We start from the raw sequence: 19704 nt of genomic DNA on the forward strand, positions 1-19704 counted from the left end.
CAGCATATCAACTCAGTTGTCATAATAACTTGGTCCACATTGTGACTCTATCACAACTGACATTGATACTGATGCTCAGTATCAACTATGCTCCAACTTGGTATATGTGCTCTTTGCTCAGTTCACACTTCAAATATGTCCTAATGCATCTCATCTTATATAGATATGGACTTTACTACATCACATGTTAGGAACTATTTTATGATATATCAATTGAAATAAAGTTCCTCACATACCTTCTTTGCTTAGTTTGAGGTAGTGTGATCACCTGCTCTATTAGATTAGGTGATCTCATCTTCACTTGTTCCATAGATGTTGCCTTCATGCTTATTTATCCATGTCTGATTCATCTAATTTCTTGTTTGTTGTACATCAACAATACCTTTTCCTTTGTTCTATTCATTATTAGGTGTTGGTGCTCGAGTCCTATATTTTTTGTTCAAGTTATGTCCAATATTGTAACAAATATAGAAAACTATACTATCATTCATCCAACTCTTGGATTTGCCTCTGAAATGTGTCCTTATACAATTTTCTACAACAACATCATATTCACCATATAAATGAAAATTGTACCATGTGTTGTAATCCCAATTATATGAGTTACCTTTCTTAGGTGCATTTTCTTTCTTCTTGGGTGTCCAATTAGCTTTTTCCTTTGATATGAATTATTGAGCTCTATGTCCATATTTTTGAAAATTGTAGTAGTTCCCTTCAAATCTAGGTGCAAGTGGTGTATTTTTGGCTTCAGATATACACTAATGTGCTTGATGTTCTTGTTTCTTACAATTAAAATAGTATTTATTTAATTTAGGCTTTGGGTTTTGCTTACCAATCTTTCTTCTGCAAACATTTTCTATATGACCTTGTTTTCCACAATGATAACATGTAGGTTTTTTGTTATTTGTCTTTTCATTCCTTTGTTCTCCACTTTTTGATGATTCTCCTTCCTTGGTAGATGATAGGTTCTCAACATAGCCTACTCCAAATTTGTCATGGGGTCTTCTCTATGATCTCATCAACTATTCATAATATCTCATAACTTCATTGGGTTTATTCAACCTTTCAACATATTCCTTTTTAGATCCATCTCATTCCTCAAATGATCATTTTTTGATCTTAGATTTGTAATCTCCAAATCGTTCCTATTAAGCTCTTGATTTACTTCTAGAAATTGATCTAGAAAATTAAATTTATTGTGTGTGAGTTTCTACTTATTAGATATCCTTTCATCAAGTCTTATGGCTATTTATCTCTTGTATTCATCAGCCACTATCTTGTCTTCCTCAACTTTATTTTTCCATTTGGTCACTTCACATAGTCTTATTGATTGGATTTCATGTTCTTTCTTTAGTCCTTGTATCTCTTCATTTAGTGTGTTGTTCTTCTCCAATAGATTTGCTATTATTATATCACTTTCACTAGAATTTCCATCATCAATTTGAACCTCAATATATTCCTCCTAATATTGTGTATTATTCTAATGTATTGTCATTTCCTTCCTTCTCTTCAAGGGTTTCCTCAATTCCTCTCTTGCTACTTCAAGTTTCTATAGTGCAAGATGTATATCAAGCTTCTAATTTTGAATGATCTTTCCCAACTTATAAGCGTCCATCTCCAAGATTTTAACTCTCAAGCGGTTAGACTTCTATTAAGAGAACTATGCTCTAATACCAATTGTTGGAATTCCATTGGGAAAGTTAGATACTGAGAGGGGGGTGAATCATGATTTATAAAACTTTTAACCTTTAAAACAAATATCAAATCTGATATCTTTCACCTTAAACTCTTATCTCAACAATAACATAAATCACATAAAAAAATTGCAATGATGTTTTAGGTCTAATAACTAATCACATTAATGAAATATGAAAGTAAATGATCAAAACATAACACAAAGATTTTGGTCACCTAGAAACCCTCCAAGGTGAAGGTACAATTGGGGTGGGGATGACACCCAAAAATCTTCACTAATGCATCAATAAAGTTCACCTATTAGAGCTACAATTTTGATCACTTATGATGATCTACCCTATGAGGGGTCTTCCCTATTAAGATCTTAGAAGAATTATTCAATCTACCTTGATTAAAGGATTTAAGCTTACAACTATGTAAGTACTCTGTTAGGAGATTTACAAAGGTCCATTAGGACCACTCTGTTAAGAGATTTACCCTAAAACACTTTGCTAGAATATATTAGTACTTGATCCTTCAATTTGCACTTAATATATTAATTATAGATCTCCTTTTTCCAATCTTTCATCTAATCTCTAATATGGTATATCTATATTCTATCCTTCACTTCTCTCCTCAATTGCTCTATCTGATTCTCCTTCATACTTTTTTTGTAGTGCCCAAACTTTTCTTCTCTCACATATACACACATAAGAAAAGAGGTTTGGATCCTCCTTTTATAACCATGTGATGAAGGTTCTAGATCAAGATCAATGATCCAAATATCTCTCTTTTTCCCCTTAAACTTTCCATTTTTATGATTGGTTAATCAAATTGCATAGGGATTAATGATCCATAAAAAAATGAATAATTATCTCCTTAAATTACTACTTGGTCATTTAATCATGCATTAAGGCAAACAAAAATGGTTTACCTTGGTATTTGTGTTATTTCAAAAAAATATACCAAAATTGGCTTGCTTAGCACATGAATACTCTGACGCTCGATCAAAACTGATGCCCATGTTGTCCCTCAACTTCTATCTTCTCGGCACATATTGTATGTCTCGGCATGAACTGGTTTTGGATAGCTCATCTTAAATAGTGTTCTGATCAACTTGACTTGTATTTTCTTCTATCTCACTTGACATGAATTGGAGTACTCAATGACCATAGATTTAATAGGCTTTAATTACATAACTTGTCTTCAACAAAAATATGAAGAAATCCTATATACATAGCTTGACTTTAGTAGGATGGCTCGTTCGTAGTGATGACCGACCAACTCTTCTATAAGAATGACTAAGTGTTTGACACTAATAGACAGCAAAATTTAGGGATCAATATTTGATTTCCCTAATCCCTACACCTCTCTCGTCTTTTGGTCAGCATACATTGATTGTCGCAAGATATTGGGGAGAGTTTTTTCTTTTCTTTTCCCCTATTCCTTTCCAAAAGAAATTCATAAAGTGACTATTAAATTCATCCCTATTTTTTCCAATGAGATCAATACAAGATAATTGTATCATTGTTGCTCTACCCATAGAAGAGAGTCCCTTTCCTTTGTAGGAATCCATTTTTTATTTGATATTTTCTATTATTTGATACTATATTTTTTCTGAATGAACCCTTTTTTTTTAATAGAGACCTGAGCATTTAAAATTTAAACTTCCTCTCTTGAAATTCAAATTCTAGAAAATATGTTTCTTTTGATTAGGATGGGTATTAAAGAAGAAGATTTTCAACTCCTCGAGGTTAATCTCTTGACTTGATGCAAGGGTGTAATGATCTAATATAGTTTTATATCTTTTTTCCTCCTCTATGATACTTTGTCTATAATGCATACTGTCATCTACAAACTGCTGGTGGGTTGTTGCATCCAGGTCACTAGTTGTTCCTCATTCCTTCAATAGTAATCTCATACCTAGCATTGTTTATTGATCTTCCTATAATTTATACCATTAAGATGCAAGGAAAAGGGAAATTAGATCCCCCTATCTAAGCCCCTGCTAATTCCAAAAAAGCCTTTGGGTGATCCATTAACCAGTATTGATAACTTACGGGAGGATATGCATTCAAAGATGATATTTTCCCATTGTTTTGTGAACTTAAAGGCTACGAGGCATTTCCTAAAAAAATCCACAACCCACTCTATTATATGTCTTTTTAATATATAGCTTAAATAACATACTAGGATCTTTGTTGTTTTAAATGGTATGTATAGCTTCTTGGACAATAATTACTCCATTGAAGATAGATCTTCCTTGTACAACCCCTGTTTGTTCCTAAATAATTAGGTTTGGAAGAAGTTTATGGATTTTCATTTCCAATGTCTTAGTAAATAATTTATAGAGGGTATTGCAAAGAGTGATGGGATGATAATCATTAAAGGTCTCTAATTTCTCCTTTTTTGAGATAAGGGCAATAAAGGTCTTATTTACCTCCTTGAAGAGTTTTCCCAAATTTTGTACTCTTTCTAAAGCCTTAGTAACCTCCATCCCTATGAAATCCTACAACATTTGAAAGAACACATGTCAAAAAACCATCCATCCCTAGAGATTTATCTAGATAAATTTGTTTAAGGGCTACAATAACTTTCTCAAAGGTAGATTTACCCATCAATGTTTTATTTTGTTCTTTGGATATAAGCTTTGAGATATTATTAATGATGCTTTCTTGCACCACTAGGTTCTAGATACCATTACTATTGAAGATTTATTCAAAATATTTTATTTCCTCATTCTCAATGTCATCTAGGTCCTCCAATTTTTCCCCATCCTTATTTTGAATGGAAGTGATTCTATTAGCTATTATGATGTTTTTTATTTTTGTGAAAGAATTTTGTATTTTTATCCCTTGCATCAAACCATGTTTCTCCTAATTTTTATCTCCAAAACAACTCTTCTTTGGTTAAGATATCATATTAATACTTCATTAGGCACTTTTTGCTTTTATATATTGTTAAATCCATCCCTTTCTCTATAACCTCCTTGTCTAGATTCTTGAATTCTACTTCCAATTCTTCCTTGTTTTCAAAGATAGTTTCAAAATTCCATATCTTAAACATTTGCTTAATAATTTTTAGTTTGTTGACCAATTGGTAAAGTTTAGATCTAGATATCACAGTTTTGTTCCACCATTTTTCTATCATCTTTAGAAAGCTCTCATCCTTAAACTACATTTGTTAAAATTTGAAAAGATAATTATCTAGCTTTTATCCTTTATGATGTGTAATTCAATTGGGAAGTGATTTGAATCTAAGATGGGTTTCACTTATGATCCTAGAGTAAAGGGTAGTTCTGCTATATCCCCATTTAAAATTAATCTATCTAGTTTCTCAGTAATAACGTTGAATCATTTTGTCCCGTTGTTCCTAGTGTAGCTATCTCTAGAAGTGGAATTATCTATTAGTTCATTTATGTTAATCTATTCATTAAAATCTACATCTTCTTTAGGGTTTTTATGTATTTTAGTCCATTTTTTTATGCCTTTATTCTAGTATTAAAATCCCCTCCTATGATTGAAATCTCTCCTTCATAAATATTTTTTCTTCAATCTCTTTCTTGACTCTAATTTTCTCCATATTTTGAATAGGACCATACACATTAAAAATCCTAAAGATCAACTTCATTTGGGAGCTTCTTACTAAGCCACAACTCCAATTTCCATGATATTTTAAAGAGGTTATAATAATAAACCTTGGGTCCCATATAAAAGCTAAACCTCTTAAGGCTCTCCTAGCCAGAGATCCCCATATCTCCTTAAATCCTACCTTATTTTTAAACCCTCTAGGCCATTCCTATCTAACTAAGTTTCTTGTAATAAAATGGGTTATTCTTTTATTTTTGGCATGCAGTGTTTTATAACCTGCTTCTTGCTAGGGTCATTCATTGTGACTTGGGAAGGATATTCCCCTTATATGCATTAAAGATATCAGTTAATTTAAATTGACTATGAGACCATCCATCCCTCATTCTCAGTTCCTATATGTATATTCTTCCCTCTTTTTATTTATTTTTTGAAAATTAGGGTTATTCTTACTTGGACGATTCATGGCTATCCCTGTCTATTCATGATTGTTTGGTTCCTGATCTTCTAGTCTATTAGCAATTATTCCACTTACACTTTCTCCATTGAATCATTACCTTTTAGAATTTACTTGATCAATAATTTGTTCCATCTCATCAATTCTTCCTCATCCCAAATTTCATCTACAAATTCATTAATTAATTCATTAACTACAAACTAGTCTAGATGCTCAATAGTGATCCTAACCTCTTACTCTACTCTAGCTTGACTATCAGGTTCCTCCTTTGAAGGTGTCGATGGATATAATGTTTCCTCTTTGATAACTATGTCATTATCCAAGTGATCCCCTCCATAATCCTTTTCCTCTCCCCTTTGACTTGTCTCTCTTGTGAATCCTCTTTCTTCCTCATTAAGTATTATTGCTATATTTTTCTAAGGCTTATCCCTTTTGGAGTTCCTAACCCTTGCCTCTATGGTTTATAACCTTGCATTTTTGGTAAGATTTTGTTTGAAATTGTTCTCAGCCCTTATTTTTTCTACATCTATCTCTAAATCTATATGGGCTGAAAGGGGGGCATTTATGATAGTCCTAAAAGCTCCCCTCCTTGATCTCCAAAGACAAAAGTTCCCACTATAACTATGGGGAGTGAGGGTGAAAATTCTCTTATTTCTCCCTCTTACAAATCATTCCCTAAAAGGGATTCTGCAATGTCAAAGCCTTCCTTTTTCCTACTAAGAATAATATGTATCTCTAAAGTAGGATATAGAAAATAAAGGCTATGATATGGGATTGGATAAGCTAATGTAAAGTCCTCTATGAAAAATCCTTATCTTGGTTCTATTATGAGCGACCTTCCCTTAATGCAAATCCTTAAAGACTTAGGTTAACAAAAGTTGGCCTCCATACTAACTATGATAATTGGACTAGAGAACATCCATTCATATTCTTAAAAACCTACATATTTCCCTAACTTGTTACCTATCAATTTGAGAGTCTCTTTTTTTAGTAGTTTAGTAGGAGATTAAGAAAACTAATATCATGATCTATTATGAAGGAATCTGGGTTGTTTGGATCAAAGAAAGGCTACTAGTCAAGAACTCTAAAAGATTTTCCTTTGAAAACTAGGGTTATTTTGAATTAAAAAATTATTTTTTCACACTGGAGCTACAAAAATCAATCTAAAGAAAATAATTTTCTAAGATAGTTACTTCTAATTTCTTACCACAAGATTCTTTCAAATATATCACTATAGATTCTACCTCTATACATATTCTCATCTATCTAGCATAGAGTTCATACTTGTAGCATTGTTGTTGAGTATATTCCACTTCATAAACTTAAAGATCTAGAGTCAATATTTCCTCCTTGTGAACCACTACTGGATTAGGGACAACCACTTCTTAGTGGCTATCTGGGGCTTTCTTCCTAGTTGGTTTGGCTATGTGATCAAATTTGAATTTAAGTAAGGGTGATCTTAGGACCTGATCTCTCAAAGGAATGAAAGGATTAGAATCCAAATTATGTCTAGACTTGGTCAATCCTAGTCTACTTGTAGATGGATTTTTGGCCTGTGTGAGTTCTGAGGATTAGGGTGGGAAGGAATTCAAGTTTTGGGAGGATTAAAGACTACTTATTATTGTTTGGATCATTAGATTTCATTGTAATCCAACCCTCATCCTAAGATTCATTCCTTTTTGGTTTAGAAAGATTCCAAGGAACTAAGTCTCAAATCAATTTGTAGTAAAGCCGGGGCGGGGGGGGGGAATATTTGGTGGGCCAAAAGATAAAACACTATTTTTCATTCTTTTCCCTTTCTACTTGGTTCACATAAATCAAACAAAACATAGAGTTCACTGGATTAATTTTCACACAAGAACACATTTTAATTTATAACTTGATTTTATAACAATTTTCAATCTAGGGGGTTGTAGAAATTTGATGATTTCAAACTAGTTTCTTACCCTAGGATTTGTAATCACCAATTTTGTTAATCTATAGCTATAAAATGTAGTCTATATTATTTCTAGGAATTAATTAAAATTACTAACTAGATCTATAAATTCAACCTCTACAAATTATAATATTTTGAAATGGTCACAATCACTAATAATTTTTAGAATTGCTATCAGAACTAAAAGAACAATATATCACCAATGCTTTTAATATCTAGATAATAAAATCATATTAGAATAATATTTTGTTTGAGCATTTACAAACCTAATTTCACAATTTTAAAAAAAATTAGAAACTCAGGGGTATGTTGGTGTTAGATCTTCCACATGGGGATTGACAATTCTAGCCAAATCACTTATTGGGAGGGATTCCAAATATCCTTGTGCTCAAGAAGATGCCACAAATGGGACTGATGGGGATGAAGGCTTAGATATCTTTTTTGCTGAAAAGAAGGCACAATTTGAACCACAAAAACTGATGTCACTCTAGCTGGGGGTATCAATGCTTGTAACATGGCACACAGTAATATATCTCTCATTTAGAATCAAACAAAAGATCAATCCAAGAGCATCTGACATATAGGGGTTGTGGTGGATATTGATGTTAAAGGTAATGTTTGATCATACATTCAAATTGCAAATTGGGTCAATGTTTGATGTGAGAAAAAATCCAAAATCAATGTAGTGCCAAAATGTTTGATGGATCTTTTGATGTCTTGTCTATTGTTTATTTCTACTAAGGTAACAATAAAAATTTCTAATGCTAATAATATGTTTGATTTCATGTTTCCTCTTTGATTTTTTTGTTTGACCAGGTCAGGTATACTTTTCAAATTGGTTTTCCTCCTTGACATTGGCCTTGAGCCCACCTTCTTTGTTTGGAATAGGAAATAAATCCTTGTTACAATGTTTATTTTTTTCTCTTATCATCAACAACAATATAATGGGTAATTTATGCACAAAACTTGACCCATTATAAATCACATCAACCACTAAATTATCATGTTCATTGTCTTATGCATGGGTAATCTTATGCTATTTTTTTGGGTTTTCAATGATTAAAAAATCCCAAGATATGTATTTTTCATCGTTCTTTTAAACTATTCACAATTATTGTCTTTGATCTATTAGACTGATATCTTCTTCTTTAGGTAGTTTGAGTCAAACTTCAAATTTTTATGTTGCACATTTTTCACAATTTTATTTGTTTCTAGAGCCTTGAATTAATACCTATTTTTTGAACTGTATCCTTAGATTTGAATCCAATTTTGATTCATTTGCAAAAGCATCTTCATTGTGATGAAATTCACTTCTATATCTAATTCTTGCACTGTTGTTGTAGGTCTAACCTTGTTCACCCTTATTTTTATTTGCTGAGAGATTTCCTTCTCATATACTGATGCTAAGGAAAATTAAATATTCAAATCAATCTTTCATTCCTTCTAAAAAGTTGGGTGGAATTCTTGATACAAGCTAGAAATTCACCTTTGAGTCTTATAATTTTGCCCCTTCCTTGGCTGAATTCACACTCTCAATTGTGTATAGATTGTGCACTAGTAATCCAATTTGATGTCATTAGATAAATTATTTATTTCCTTTTAGCATAATGGCACTTTTATGCAAACGAGAGTAATGATTAAATTAATTATTATTTTATGACTTTTATTAAATTAGGGGTCATAAATTCTAGGTAGGGTTAGAGTTCTTTATTAGAGGTTTTTTTGGTGATTTGAGTACATACATGTTTTGGAAGAGTAAATTTAGAATTGAAGCAAAAGAATTGATGAATGTTTTTGGAATGTTTGGATTTGTAAGCATTCATAAATTATCTCTAATTTTAGTAGGGTTTGAAAACTATTGTAGAATTCCATTTGAAAGATCTATCTACTTTTTGTCTTCCTAGGTGCTTACAAAATGATTATTGACTCATTATGTTGATTTTTTTATGAGAAATTATATTGTGGATTATTGGAAAAGAAAATTTGTTGACCAAGAAAATTTGATTGAGAAAGAATTGTACAAAATCCATATTAAATTTAGAGGAGATTGGAAAAATTTGAATTCTATATTCTTCTCATAAACGCTATATTATTTGTGATAAATTAGAAGTAGAAAAATTATAGTTCTTGTGTACTAAATTATGAGGAAAACTTAAATCTATAAACCCTTGTATTAAAAGTAGCAAAAATGATATTGCATGAAACTTGTTAAAATCTCAAGTTCTTCTTGAGAAAGCTCGCATGCAAAACAATTAGAAAATATGAATATTCATTGAAATTTGGAGTTGAAATTAAAATTCATATGTAAACAATTTATAAAATTAAATTAAAGTGGGGGTCAAAGACCAACTAAACATTATTATAAAACCAAACTATGTCAAATTCAATATTTGAAGAAAACATTTTACCTTTTTATACTATATGTATATTTATAGAGGAAATTGTGCGCGTCCTCTAAAAAGATATATAAGTTTCTATTTTAGAAATATATATGATATGAGTTTATGAAAAAAAAAGAATTTGATCATAAATAAATATAAATATATATTTTGGAAGAAAATTTGAGTACTATAATATATGAAGAAAGTAAACAAAATAAATAACCTATCATTTATTTTTAAAAATTACATTTATTTATTTGAGAGATTATGAAAAATGCATGTTGTAACCATGTGTGTGGAAAGTGAGTATATTATTCAAATGAAGTTTTAAAAGATCACAGGCTTGTAAAAATAATAATAATTGCTTACTATTATTTTAAGAAAAAAATACAATGTAATTTTCAGCTTTAAAATTTATTATTATTAATTTTAAAATTAAAAATATATATATATAATATTATTATTTCTTTATTAAAAATTTATTTTTTTATAAGTAGGTTTAAAAAATTAATGTTTTTATTTATGTAAGGTTAGTTAAACTAATGGTTGGATATACCTGTGATCTAGTTATATCTTAAGAGAAGTCATAGTGGAGTTATTAAATGGTTATCTAGTTATAATATCAATTAGTTTTAATTATTTGATATTATGAGTAAAATTATAGTTATAATTCTAAGCTTACACTAGGAGGTAAAAGAAAAGTAAATATTAATATTGGACTTAAATGGAAGATAAATTAATATTCTTCAAATGGAATTAATTTTATTATATTTAATCTAACAATATATATTTGTGTTTCTGATTAAGTTACTTATTATTTAAGATTACTTTAATTAACAATGTGATAATGTTACATGACATTTTATATGCACAAAGAAATTTGATATTAAAATACTTATTTATTTAAAAAAGTATATTAGCATAACCATTTATATTAGCATGTATATTCTTACCATATTGCTAAACATATCTTTATGACCCAAACTAAACAATAAAAAATGATAGAATTAACCATATGGCTAAAAACTGTGTCTTTGTATGTTTTGTTTAATGTCCCATGATATTTATTTTGTGATGGTTTAATGTGATATATGTAGTTAGCCAAACTAGGATGTGCAATAGAGGCTTTTGAGATTTCTTTTATGATGATTATTTGACTAGATGTCATGATGTATTTTATGATTCGAATTGAGGCTTATATTTATGAGATTTATTTGAATTTATGATGACTTTGGTATTGATAACTAATGCATTTTTTGAGTTGCCTATTATGGAGCCAAATTCGATCAGTATTGTTTTTGTGGTATGGGACACAATTGTGCTCTATGAGGTTTGGGAAGGTTGTCTAGGTGCATTCTATGGGTGTGGCTTGTAATGGGGTTCAGAGCCCAAAGTGGCTACCAAGATAACTAATTTTAAGTAGTGTAATAAGTGATATCTTAGTAAAAGTTTGGGAATAGGTTTAAAAATTAATAAGACTTAATTATATTCCTCATCCATACCTTGAGCGCTAGTATAAACTAGGATGGGAATGAGAGAAGATGCGTGGTTATGATCTTGCATAGTTAGTTTCCTTGTGTGTACAAAAAGATTATTGATGCTACATAGAGTCACTAGAGGGAAAAAGTTTAGATAGACTGTGAGGATAACCTTAGAGTTGGCTCATGTGATGAAACTCCCTAGTATTTAGCCTGAGTCTCCTTCATTGTTTTTGTTATTTTTTTCCTCTAGTGGTGTTAACACAAGTTAGGATGATAATTAGGGCCAATGGCTCATGCAATTACCATACAACCTCACTGAGATAACACAACGATAATGAAATAACAAAAAGATAATACCAAAAGAGAGAAAACAATAGATCATATTTGATTCAACAATTTACTTCATAAATTTTGGGATATAAGATCTCCTCTATTGTAGACAATTAAAAAAATTCAGTTACTGAATGGAATCTTCATACATCCTGTATGATCTTCTAAATTTACCTTTGTTCATCCATGCCCTAACCTAGGATACGAATCCCTAATAATACTTTCCAAAATGGCTTGCAGAATATTATAGATCTACTTTGGATAAAATAATGACCTAAAATAGATCCACATGCTTCCTAATGACCAACGTCATACATTGAACTCGTATCACAAATTAAATACATAATTTGGCTCTCAAATAAAAACCAAACAGACCAGTGAATAAAGAACAAAGCATCATCAAAAAAAATTAGATAGGTCACTAAACACAATCAGAAAGTGAAGCAAGGAACAACCCAATGAACATGCACACTAAGCTAAGGAAAACCAACTCAGTGAAAGAAGATAGAAAAAATCCACCAAGAAAACAACAACAACAGCTATCGAGTAGGATAACCAAACAACCTAGAATGGTCCTACATCAAACACTTGAGATAAACAGAAATGATTGTCTAAACCATGAAGAAATCACAAACCAAGTTGAATCCAAATCAGATTGATAAATTCATACATCTTCAATAGGTATGTTCTTCCACTTGACCAAATAATCCATGTAATTGTTTCCTCTTGTGCTCTTGCCACTCTATAGTTTAAAATATGTTCAATCTCTTCCAAATCTATTTCTTAGGATAATCACCCAGTATATCAAATTCATGATACTCATACAAATCAAAATATTAAATATGAGTGATATATCCATGTCATCAATTAACTCATCTTCATAAGCATTAACACTATTGAATCTCCTCAAGATCTAACAAGGACCAATTTTCTTCATCTTCAACTTGCTATATGTGCCACTAAGAAATCTACCTTTCTTCAAATGAAACTTTGCCTCATCACCAACTTCAAAAATCTTTTGTCTTCTTGATCTATTTTCATTACACTCCTCTTTCTCTTCTCCATAAATATCCCTCAAATTTAATATACCTATTGTTTGCATTCCAGTAATAATCTCAAAAGGTGTCTTTCTACTACTTCTATTCATAGAATGACTGTATGCAAAATCCATTTGTGCCAATACTAAATCCTAATTACTCAGTTTTATCTAATTAAGCATCTCAAAAAATTACTCAAACTTTTGTTTACATCTTCTATTTTCCCATCATTATGTGGATGAAATGTAGAACTAAATTTCAACTTAGTATTTAGCTTCTTTGACAAAGCCATCCAAAAATTATGAACAAACTTACTATCTCAATCAGAGATGATGCTCCTTGATAATCGATGCAATCTAACAACCTCATTAAAGAAAATATCTATAATATGCATAACATCTAATGTTTTCTTACATGGTCTAAAATGTGTCATCTTAGAAAATCTATTCATAACAATAAATATAGAATCATTCCCTCTAGTTATCCATGCTAAGACAAGAAGGAAATCCATGTTGATATCACTCTAAGGTTCTCAGACACCATATGATCCAGTATCCTAACTTACTTCTTATGAAACTTGGAAAACTCCACAAATCCTTATAAAGTTCTTAACATTCTTAGACAACTTAGACCAATAATACTTCTCCTTAAGAAAACTAAATGTCTTATCAATGCCAAGATGTCCAACCAAGCCACTTCTATGTTTTTCCTTAATCAAATTAATTTTTATTGACCCCCTTAGTATACATACTTGAATTCCTTTGAACAACATATCATCTTAATCGAAATAATCTTCATACTTACTCATTTAATCTTTAAAAAATGGTGCTCTCCATGACTCATTAAAATCATGATTAGTTTCCTACAAAGATTTCATCTCATCAAAACCAAGAATTTCAATCTTCATCTCACTCAACATAGATCTCCTTCTAATCAACGCATCTGCAACTGGGTTGGTGACACCACTTTTATGCTTCATCACAAATGTGAAATTCTACAAATATTGAACTCACTTCATATTCCTCTGATTTCATTTATGTTGACTTCCCAAATACAAAACACCTTATGATTAGTATACAACACAAACTCCTTAGGTACCAAATAATATCTCCATGGAATTCTTGATTATACACATAATACTTCTTTTTAGAATCATTCAACTTCTTACTAATGAAAGAAACAAGTTTACCATCCTAACTCAACATAGCTCCTATCGTAGTACTAGTTGCATCACATTTCACTTGAAACACCTTATCGAAATTAGGCAAAGTTAACATATGTAATTTAACAATGTTTTGTTTCAGAGTCTCAAAACTCTTCTCAACACCATCTTTCCACTAGAATTCATTTTTTTCTCCTCACATTTTATTGATCATAACATTGTAAATTAAACCCAAATTTGTAATAAACTTCTAGTAAAAACTAGCCAAACCATGAAATGATCTTAGTTTACCCACATTCTCAGGTGTAGGCCACTCAAGAAATACTTTAACTTTCTCAGGATCCATCTTTAAACCATTAGCAAAAATCACAAATACCAAATACACAATCTCCTCTTTCATGGATGAACAATATTTCAAATTAATCAAAAATCTTTTCTTTTTCAATCTCTCCAACACTTTCCTAATATGCAATACATGTTCTTCTCTAGTCTTATTTGAATATCTAAATATCTTCAAGGTATACAATCACAAGCATACCCAAGAATTTCCTCAAAACCACATTCATCAACCTCATAAAATTACTTAGTGTATTAGTTAAACTGAAAGGCATAACCAACCACTCATATAGACCTTCTTTTGTTTTAAATGTAATCTTCCATTCACTTCCTTCTCTAATTCTAATATGATGATATCCACTTTTCAAATAAATCTTGGTAAAATATCTTGAACCACTCAAATAATTCATTATATTATCTATCATTAGCATATGACACCTATTCTTCACTTTTATCTTATTGATTTCTCTGGAGTCAGTACACATTCTCCATTCTCCATTCCTTTTAGGTGCCAACATACCAGGTATTATACATGGACTCAAACTCTCTTCAATAAACCTTTATGAGACAATTCATGCACTTTCCTATTAAATTCTTTATTCTTGATTAGTGTTAATCCACAAGGTTTTTTGTTTTGAAAACTTGTTGACATTACAATCAAGTTTGTTTATTAGTAACAAGCACACTTAATCAGATGGTTAGAAGCAACCAATCTTATCTTGTAGTTTACAGTGTTAACTAAGTAATTTAATCTCTACCAAGTTCTACAATTGCTACTAATTTATAAGAACAATATTCAATTCACACTGAGCAATATCTACCAAGTTGGTGATTATCAGTGTAAACCAAGCTTCATAGTGGTTACTGAGTTTGTGCAAACTAAGTTCTCCAGTGTTTATTGAGTTTGCAGCTCCAATGATGTGAATCTAATGTTGACCAAGCTATGCAGTGTCAAGCAAGTGATTTAGTTTATATTGAGCTCATCATGATAGTGTTGATTGATTTATGCAGTGTCAACCAAGTGGTTCAGTTTATGTGTCAAGTTTCACAGTATTCACTAAGTCACCAATGCAAACCAAGTTCAGACTACATGGAAGTGACTAGTATGAGTTGAGCTTCTATGTCTATCAAGTGCATGATGATACAAAGCATTGATAATGGTTGCTAAGTGTTAGAACCTCACCGAGTTTATCTTCAAAACCCAAGTACCTTCAATTGGGTTGACTTTGTGTATTTAGGTGAAACTTGTATTGTAGCCGACTTTGATGAATTGTAATTTAGATTGGTATATATGTAATGTATTATATCACATCCAAAGAAGAATATATAGATATAAGAAGTATGAATATATGAGAACCAAAAGTGTAAAGTGAAAAGACTACAAGCAGTATAAGGAGCAAAAAAGTTTTGTCTATCACAATAAGGTGATTGTCACAAAGGAATCTCATTCAGCAAATCAAATTGTAGATCAGAGATCAGCCACTAGTTCATCCTAACAGATGGAATAGTTAAATCCTTTCACAAGGTATACTTAACAGTCTTTTGTAAATCTCTTTACTAAGTACATACTTCACTGTATGTTTGTAAATCCTTTTGCAAGGTGGACCTAGTAGTCCTTATTGCTCCTAACAAGGGAGATCATCAAGGTGATCATTGTAATCGTTAATAGGCCAACTTTATATTGCACTACTAAAGCTTGTGGGTATCATCCCCACCCCAGTTTTACTTTCTATTTGGAAGGTTTCTGGGTTACCATATTATGTGTCAAAGTGCTACGAATGTTTTGATGCTTTTAGTTTATCATGCATGCAATTAGATCATAATACATATGAAGGATTAATTGGTGAATTAAGATTAAGTTTTACCAGTTCCTTATTCACCCCTCCCCTCTCAATAACCTAGCCTATCTTATATTTCCAAGAATTGGTATCAGAGCTTTGTGCTTCTCAAAAAAATTTAACAACTTAACCAAAGATCAGAGGCAATGGAGGTGTAATGCCCTGCCAAAGGATCCAAAGAATTAACCTAAAGTTTCACTAAGTTTTGTAACATTTTTTTTTTTAAACATGAAACTATCACCATTCATAACATAGTAGCAAAAGCAATAACATTATTCAACTGAAAGTAATCATAAACATACATAACAGGTTACATTCTTCAAGGATCCCTTAACGTTGAATCACATCTAATTTATATATTCATCTAACATCACATGCTCATGAAATAATAATGAAAAGTCTAATGTTCTTAAAACAATATACTTTGGTTCCAAATGTCCCTTAATAAATTACATTACAGAATGCTCAATCATCCACTGTACATGCCACAGGGTATGAACAGCTTAAAAGAATATTCATGTGCAAAAATAAAGTACATCATCATCCTTATTCTAGTCCATGATGCAATAAAGTAAATGTAATCACATACCATACATGATACATCATCATAGATAAATATCCTTCCTAAAAGATAACCATAAATCAACAAACATAATTATCTAAGTGCATGGTTCCTCCCAACCGTAAATAGCATCATTAGACCATCATGGATCCTAGACATCCCTCCGTACGTAACATCCCAAATCACCGAAGAGATCATCGGTATTAACATAGTAGGAATGTCACTCCTAAATCAGACTACATCATATGCAGAAAGTAATCTAACATGCAAAGTAAAGCATAAGATAACATCATCTAACATATGAAAATCATCAATGTGAGGATACATGTCCACCATCTTAATCCATGAAAATAGATGCCAACAAAGAATGCATCAGCCACAGTGTCTCAGACAGATCTCAAATGATAAGAGTGAAAAAGCACTACCACCCGACCGTGTGGAACCTAAATGGCCCACTCCCACCGTGTTGAGGAGATAATCTCAAGTCCCAAACAGGCTATCAAATCACATAGCACAAATACTCTCTAAGTCCAGGAATCCTAAAAGTATACTAACTCAAGGGTTCCAACACAAATCGACATCTACTTCCCAGAGGCACAACAAAGACATGTAGGAAACCTACTATGTAAGCGAGAAAGTGTCATCGCATGAATCACGCTAAAGTTACCCTAGTGGTCTCTCAATAGACCCCGGCCCCCTAGTGATCCCTATGTGGCCACTAGTATCCTCTCATACTGACGAGGCATACTACAAAATGCAAGGTCGCAACCAAGCATTCTCTCTACTCCCATCCTAGTCTGTACTAGCACTTGAGGCATGGGTGAGAACATACAATTATCTTATTAGGTTCATTTAATCCCCATTTAGTGTAAATGTTTTCACTTATTAATAAAACTTACAATGAGTTACCTTGGCAGCCACTTAGGGCCCCAGCCACCATTGCAAGCCACTTCCTGACACTACAAGTAGATAACCTACCCTAAGCTCATAAAATCATAAATCACAAAATCATCATAGTCCTATACAAGTGACTGGAAAAATACCAAAAGATAATCCACAATAAGAACATCAAATCTCCATGAGCAACTGAAAAGCATCTATTGATAATCATGACCACAATAGTTCTCTATTGGCAACTGAAGGTATCACTGATAATCACAATATCCATTGGTTCTCAACAAGCAACCAAAAAGTATCTCAAAGTAATATTGATCGAAAACTCCAAAATGGTCAAGTCAAAATATCTCGCAACATGACATCATCAAGATTAAAAAAAACACTTCAGTCCCATCAAGGCAACTGGAAAGTAACCCAAGTATAACTGATCGATGACTCAAAAATGGTTAAGTCAAGTGTATCATACACTTAAATCTTAGCTTTACACAAGGAGACTAGAAAACAATAACAATTAGTAAATACAAACATCTCATAGAGCATGCCATCACATTACCATGGTTGGGTTTTAAAAGAATCGAGACCAAATAACATCAACATGTCATCACATCCGCATAACTCCCAAGCCTCTGGTAAACATCCTAACCGGTCAACACTCTAGGACCACCCAAACCCCAAACATGGATAGCATAAAGAACAAGATACAAACACATATTTTAGTTTGCTTTTGCAATCACTTGGTGAAGCCAAATATGAGGTTTTAGTTTTCAAGTATACTTCAAGTGTTTAAGATTCTACGTTTAATTTCCATGTCAACATAGAATTATCCCTCCATTGTTTTAAAACAATTTTCTAAAATAATCATAAGATAATTATCCCTTCTTAATGCAAAACCAAGATATTCAACCCAGCAGAATAGATTGTAAAAGTTATATTTGGTTAGGACTACAACACATAGTGCAGATGTCACTACTATGGAGAATTTGGACACATTGGAGTAAACTATGTGAAACATCACATGAGGACAAAACTAGAAGATGTTTTATTTGTACAAAACTTGAACACCTTTCCAAGAACTGTATGAACAATGCAAGAATTGAAGATGAAAAGAAAGCCAAGGCTAAAAAAATCAAAAAGTACATGAGACAGCAACAAATTTTGAAATCTTTTGAGAATGCAAGTCTGAACAATGAAGCACATGTCACTCAAGAATTGGGTGACTCAAGCATTCCTACTTGATCTCCCACAAGGATAACTAGAACTAAGATTTTGAAGAAAACATCTTACATTAGTTCTAGTCAACTAGAAGGAAAGATCTATATCAATATTCAAGATGCAAAGGGATCACTGAGTGTCTAAGGAAATTCTAGACCTTACCAAACTAGGTTGGGTTGCAAGACCCTATCAAGTAAGGTCAGGAGTAACTAAGTCATTTTGTGCATACCGAGTCATGGATGACTTTGCCGAGCAATTAGATCAAATTGAGTGGAAGACAATCTATCACCAAGCAAGTGAATGTACCAAGCATTTATGGTGATTAGAAAGTGAAATTTGTTTAAAAGGATGAAATTGAATTCATTTGTCACCATGAATTTTCAAAGAGCTATATGTGAAGAGTGATTTCAGTGCATCCAAGTGATCTGTGTGATTTGTTGTTGAAGTTTTCCATGTTTTCATAAACTCTATTGAGCATGGCATCCTCCAATAGTAAAGCCAAGAAGGGGTCCAAGATGTTGGTTCAAGGAGTTGATTAGAAAGCATCAAACTTCAAGTTAAGTCTAAAAATTGCAAAAATGCTTGGTCCAACCAAAGCTCAGTGGCAGATTTCATCAAAGGTACTACTAGTTAATGATATTTGCTCACATTTTCATTGTTCGATTCAAGACATTGAAACCCTAAAAATGAATGAAACTCTGGAAATGTTGTGTGTGAATGGTGTGTTGAAACCAGAGCATCAACAATTGAAAACCAAGGCTTTGACCCACATTCCACATATGCCCCAAGACTTTCTGATAAAATGGATAAGGTT

Source organism: Cupressus sempervirens, chromosome 2 (genome assembly GCF_028749045.1).
Source record: "Cupressus sempervirens isolate cs-2001-9-10 chromosome 2, ASM2874904v1, whole genome shotgun sequence".
Lineage (NCBI taxonomy): Eukaryota > Viridiplantae > Streptophyta > Pinopsida > Cupressales > Cupressaceae > Cupressus > Cupressus sempervirens.